Source organism: Nicotiana sylvestris, chromosome 9 (assembly GCF_000393655.2).
Source record: "Nicotiana sylvestris chromosome 9, ASM39365v2, whole genome shotgun sequence".
Classification (NCBI taxonomy): Eukaryota; Viridiplantae; Streptophyta; class Magnoliopsida; order Solanales; family Solanaceae; genus Nicotiana; species Nicotiana sylvestris.
Genome location: NC_091065.1, coordinates 126,375,369 through 126,382,303, shown reverse-complemented (window position 1 = coordinate 126,382,303; position 6,935 = coordinate 126,375,369).

Below are 6,935 nucleotides of genomic sequence, written 5' to 3'. Positions count from 1 at the left end.
TCAACAGAAAGTGGGGCCTGGTTGCTGGCATGTATATGATTTCCTCAACAGACGACCATCCGAGCGTCCATTGGATTTGGCTAGCAGTGAGAGTTCGGAAAAATGAGGTCCATGATGTGACGCCCTCAGGTAGATTGAAACCTTTGACTCTAGTGTAGAATTCTCCAATGCAAGTCTTCTCAGGCGAACCGTAACCCAAGAGAGGAGAGCGGTGACATAAGTGATCGGTCATCCATATTTGCAACAGTAGGTTACATCCTTTGAAAAAGTCGCCCCTGGATCGACAAGCAGTGAGAGCCCGGAAAATGTGAGCCATAATCATAGGTGCTAGAGTACTCTTATCTTGGGTGACCAAAGTACTGACAACCCCAGTTATTTTTAGGTCGATGTTGCCGTCCTTCCTTGGGAACACTATAAGACCTAAGAAGGCCGTCATGAAAGCTAACTGCCTGTGTTCGTCCCACTTTTGTCGGTTGCCTTTACTACACAGTTTGAAATCCGGCTTATTGAACCCGCCTTCATGACCGTATCTAGAATATATGAGATGGAGACTGCAGAAACCTTTGGCAAGATCCGGATGGTGAAATGTTCGGGGTATTTTCAGAAAATCCAAAAACCGGTGTACCGTGACGGCCCTAGGTGCAATCAAGTACTTGAACCTTAAAGGAGCTTCATTATCCCCAATGTATCCTGCTATTTCCTCCAACGTCGGGGTGAGTTCGAAGTCTGAGAAATGAAATACATTGTGCGCCGAATCCCAGTAAGTGACCAATGATCTGATAATATCGCCCCGAGGCTGAATGTCTAGTAAATCCGGGAGATTTTTCAGATATTTCCTCACTTTGCCTTGCCCCTCCTTGCCTAAGTCGTTCCACCATAATCGCAACTCAAAAGGGATCTTGGTCATTATTGAAAATGGTTCGTTTTGTATCGTGCTCATCCTGCACATTTATTTAGGGCGATAAACTTTTATTAGACTCAAAGTTAAAATTATCTAGATATTTTTTAGAGACTTATTTTTTTTTTTTTTGCAAAAACGGGAGGTTGGACCCGACGAGGGTTGCCTACGTATCTCACCCCATGCGAGAATCAAACCGGCGTAGTTCGGTCGGATCAAATAGGGGAAACAAAAATAAAATCCTCGAAAGAAAAGAAGAATAATTTTTTTTTTGAAATTTTGTTATATGTTTCTTTTTTCATTTTATTATTTATTCTTGAAAAGAGACCAAGGAAATATTTACACATTTTAAACTTCCTTTTTTTTTGAAATTTTGAAAATCTTTTAAAGAGGTGCTACAAATGAAACAAATAAAAAAAATTATTTTTTATTTATATTTTTTTTGATTTTGAAAGTGATTAAAAGGAATAGTCGAACTGAAAGGCAAGCTTTTTTTTCAGTTTTTTTTTTTTTTTTTTTAGAAAATTCCGGTTAGGTCTGATATTACTCGGACATGGTTTTTTTTCAAAAGAATAAGTAATTATCTCCCCTACGCTGCTATTTTCCCCTTTTTAGGAACCGGTCGACATGCGGAACCGAAGCAAATAAATGCACAACACAAATAGGATGCACCAGGGGGTCTTTTTCGTTTCAGGCTGCCTGTCCTAGACGGACCCAACCCCTGTGTTGAGTCCCCTAAGTCAAATGCAACATGATGCAGATAAGCGTTCCTACTAGGGATCCGGCATGAAGTCAAGTTATTCTAGGTTCGTAACCTGGGTATTTGTTCTAGACTGTGCACCCGAGCGGACAACTCGAGTCGAGGAGGGGGCTACGTACCGGGGACCCGCGAGATCGTCCGGCTTTGTAACTTGTCCGTCCTCTTTCTTATTTTAGGTATTGACATTAACAGAATAGGGAGTCCCGACCAGCGAGCTTCTCCCCGGAAGTAAGAAGAGAAGGGTTTCGGCACAGTTTATATACAGTTCAGATAATATCAAAGCGGTAAAAGACAACATTTAGCACGTTATGCAAAAACATGTAATAAAGATCAGATAATAAAGCCAAATATAACAATTATTCTAAGCTCGAATTCTTGAACCCTGAACCAGTGGTTCTGGGTTAATCATCCCCAGCAGAGTCGCCAGAGCTGTCACACCTCCTTTTTGCGCGCCCGCCCGAAGGGTAAAATGCGCGAGGGAGTTTTTCCAATTTAAGTGACAATATTCGAAATGGGATTATTTATTTGATTCAGAGTCGCCACTTGGGAAAGGTTTGGCTTTTGGTGTCCCAAGTCACCGGTTTATCTTGAATCCCAAATCGAGGAAATTTTCGACTTTTCCAAATGAAGTCTGCTAACCAGAAATTCTAGGTAAGGAATTCTATTGACCCGAGGGAAGGTGTTAGGCACCCTCGAAACCCGTGGTTCTAGCACGGTCGCTTAAATTGTTATAATGGCTAAATATCTGATTTAAATACATGTTGTGACTTATGTGCTTTTATTAAGTTTAAACCGCTGTTATTATTATCATTTATTTTTATAGAATTGCAACGTCGTGAAAATGCATCTCAAACCACGTCACAATCAATGCACCCGCGGTCGTCGACACATTTTGACTCCGTTGAGATTTGGATTTGGGTCACATCAATGTGCACCCGTGTTTAAGAAGGTTAAATTAAGCCGCGCCTAAAGAGTCTAACGCATTATTATTTTCGGAGAAAGCCATGAAATTCACTAAAACGGCCTATCCTGAATTCTAAAATGCTTATTATGGTTAGTTATTGAGGGCCCCGCAATGTTACATTTTTTATTTGGCGAGGCTCGTCTCTATTTTAGAAAGGATACCCTAAAGTGACTACATTTCTATTATGTTCAGTCTAAATAGAAGAAGAAAGATACATGTTAATTCAAGTATATGCTTTGGCCTAAACTGGATCCTTATCAATTTCTGATTAATTATTTATAAAATGGAGAGACGTCATACCTTGTGGAACCTGCTTTAATTAGACGAAGAAGTTACATGCGAGATTGACGAAATACAACACTTAATCCGAACAAACATCTTTAAGTCGGATTTGAATTAACTCGCTTAAGCAGGATTAATTGAATTCCTTATCAAAGGATGTTACTGATGATGTTCAAAACTAATCCTATAAACTTCCTAAAGGAAATCGAACTGGGTGATTCAAAACTATATCATATTTGGTTAGGTTTAAAAGCCACTCGCCCCTACTTATTCAAAGCATGCTGAAAGAGTGAATTTAATTTTAACAATCGTACTAGATAGTTTCACATTCCATTGATTATATTTACATCCTGTATGCTAGTAAACGAATCAAATACCACAGTTTCAAATTAACATAAACTTTAATCAAGTACAAACTTACTAATGTATTCTCTATTAGCTATAAACTAAAATTTACACAACTTAACAAAATTTATGAAAAGGCAGTCAGTAAATAGCGGGTGATTATAACTCCTTCAAATCTTTCTATTCATGCTTTTCAATGTTACATTCAGCTAAACCAATGTGAGACTTAAGATGTGTACCTGGAAATACTGAAAATGCAAAGGAGAAGAGGAAGAAGATAGGGAAATCAGCAGCAGCAAGAAACAGAATAGCAGCAGCAGCAACAAGCAAAGTAATTGGAATAGAACCAAGATCCCAGCTAGACCAAATTCCAGAGTAAACCAACAAACAATCAGCAGACTCAGTTGGACTTAGAAGAAATCAGTATTGGACAAACAGGTCAAGACCATTGAAATCAAGACAACAAGAAGAATGCAATTTCTAGTTTTGTCTGTCTGTGTTATCAAACAGAGTTCTTTTCCAGTTTTCTGCTTTTCAGAACTTCAACTCTCAATCTCCAAACTAAGTTTTCTGTGTATTCTCTTTTTCTATCTCTGTGTGTGTGTATCTATGTCTATCTTAAGGTCTGTATGCCTGTCTATGTATGTATGTGTATGTATTTTTTCTCTTTTATCGGATCTCTCTCCTGTCCCCCCTAAAACTGATGGAAGTCCCTCTCTTTTATAAGCCTCGAATCACCCCTTTAACAGCCTGTTTTAGACAATCAGAACACCCTCCCATGTGCTACCCCTTTTCAGTTTCCACTCACTATTTAAATAAGAACACAACCCCATGATATTCCCTTGGCAGGCTTACCTTTTGAGTAATGCTTATTATTTCTGAAACTAAAGCAGAATATGGGCAGCAGAATGTATTCTGACAGCATATGCTGTCACACTATTTTAATTCAGAAAGGGGGCCTTTATGCACATGTTGTGCACAAATGCACATGCCATCAATTCAGTTTGCAATTACAGACCCCACCTTAGATTTCTGAAATCCAATTAATAACTATAAGTAACTAGACTCAGTTCCTAATTAGATTCAGGCAATGCTTAACAGCAACAGGTCAATTTGTTATTGTTCAGACAGTTAAAACTAATTGACGACACATGTCGACTCGACTATATTAATCATAACATGTACAATCGTAGCCAAAAATCAGAAATCCAAGAGTATCACACAAGGGGTTCAGATTGCAGTGTTAATACATAATGGCCCTGGGAACTAATTGAACGAACCAATTCAAATTCATTTGATTGTACAGCTTACACATACACATTATCAGTAAATAGAAGAGGGACTTAATCAAACACGTAGGTTCAGGCAAAGTGGACAGGACACAGTTGATAAAATTCAGGGACACAAATTAAACAAAATATGAACAGACCTTTAATCAGCACATGGACTAAAAATAAAGGAAAGAGGAAAACAAAAACTCACCATAAATCCCGAAAAATCAAAAGTCTTGGCTTGGATTCGAACAGGCCCTTCTTGGGGTCGAAAGGACTTTAATCGAAGTCTTCTCAGTGAGAACACTTCGACTAAAATCCATTAGACCCTAAATACCTTGGCTCGAACGGATACGGACCAGTGACGAGGAACCCTAAGGTTCCAAAAATCAGATCTGGGATTCATGCTTCCCTGGTCAGATTCGGACCAAACCAAGCATGGTTTGGTCACGAGGGGGTCTGGGGAGTGTCTGGTGTGAAACTGGGGTCAAACGGTGTAAGTCAGGTTCCGACTCGAATCTTCAAATGAAGATTCGAGAAGGTGGGAAGGGATTCGAGCTAAGTGGTTAAAAGATCCATGTTCAGGGTTGTAAGGGGGTTCTATGGTGTTCAGGCGGAGGTCACCGGCGTTCATGTTGCCGGGTTTCTGGTGAAGGGAGATGGGGGCGGCTCTAGGGTTTGGGGTTCTTGTGAAGATGATGAAAGCTGGGGTATTGGATAGGGGGCAGGGTACAAGTGGGAGCTTATATATGGAGTGTATGAACGGATCCTGGCCGTCGGATGAGACACGATGAAGGGCCAGGATCCTTCAACTAATAGGAAACGGTGTCGTTTCAAAACTAGAGGGGTTGGGTCGGTCCGGGTGGAATGGGTCGGGTTCATCAGTGGGTTATGGGGAAGTGATCTTGGCCGTTGATCAATCTGAGATCAACGGCCCAGATCAGACTGGATTAAAACGGCGTCGTTTGGACGTTCTTTGAAGTAGGCTGGTCTGGACCGGGGCAAGCACAGGTTTTGGGTTGGGTTGTGGGGTTTGGGCCTCAGATTTTGCAATGGGAATTGGCCCAAACTTAATTAAAAACAAGTTTCAACCCCCCCTTTTTTATTTTCTAAATTATTTTAAACACACAACCTAATTAAACTAAAAACTAAACAACATTAATCAACACTTAATGTATTTATTACACGCATACATAAAAAAATGTTAAAAGTAGGTAAAATTAAACAAGGTAAACAAATCAGGAAAAAAAATGCGTATTTTTATGATTTTCTATTTAACAAACCGGATTACGGTTCAAATTACGCATGACACCTACATTTTTTTGTATTTTGTTTTTGATAAAAAATAAAAATGGGCAAAAATCATAAATAATTAACAAAGTGCCATGTAAAATCCAAAAAATTGTACAGCAGGGCCGTTTGTTATTATTTTACTTCTTTTGGAGCGATTGTCTCGTAAAACAAAAATCACGTGCTCACAACAACAACAATGATGGTGGTGGTTATTCAAATGAGTGCTATGATGATCAAAATGAAGAGGTCCAATATGTCAACAACTATCAAGGGAATAGAGGTAACTCTTCAAACCAACAATGGCGTCCTCAAGGTAATTGGGGCAATCAACAACAAGGCGGAGGTAATTGGAATAACAACAACCAAAACAACAATTGGGGTTAATCAAGGCAACCAAGGAAATTGGCATGGTAATAACAATAATTGGGGCAACAACAACAATCAAGGAGGGTGGAACAATGACGGGAATCAAGGCAACCGGGGGCAAGGTTTTCAAAGGCCCCCATGTACCAACAACCGAACAATCCACGCAAGTTTTTCTAGTGACCATTTTATAGGGGAAAATTGATCGGAAATTTCCATTGGAATCCACGATGATTTAAACTCCCCATAAACCCTTACATTCGAGGACGAATGTTCCTAAGGGGGGGAGGGTGTTACAACCCATATCCACATGTGTTAGTTCATGCCATATATTAGTTAACATAAATCCAAGAAGGAATTATCTTTTAGATGATAAGAAGTCAATCCTATTGGTCTTAAGTGATACAAGAGTGTATAAGGGTGATTAACCAGTATTAGAAGTTAAACGAATCAAGGATGTTGTAACTCGTATTTTCAGGTAATCTAGTGGTGCTTAATACACTCAAGAGGTCATTTATTAAGGTATTTTAATCATATAATATCCATATCATAAGTCTTGAAGTCAAACGAGTTATGAAACAAAAGTCGACAAAAGTTGTCGCAACTTAGGTTCATAATTTTACTTAAACATTGGGTCAAATGTTTCTAATCTTTTCTCATAATTTACAAGGAATTACGGGGTGATCTACCAACAAAATTAAATATCTAGGAGTCTAGTTTCCAACGCATTAAACCGTTCATCGATACTATCTCGGAGTA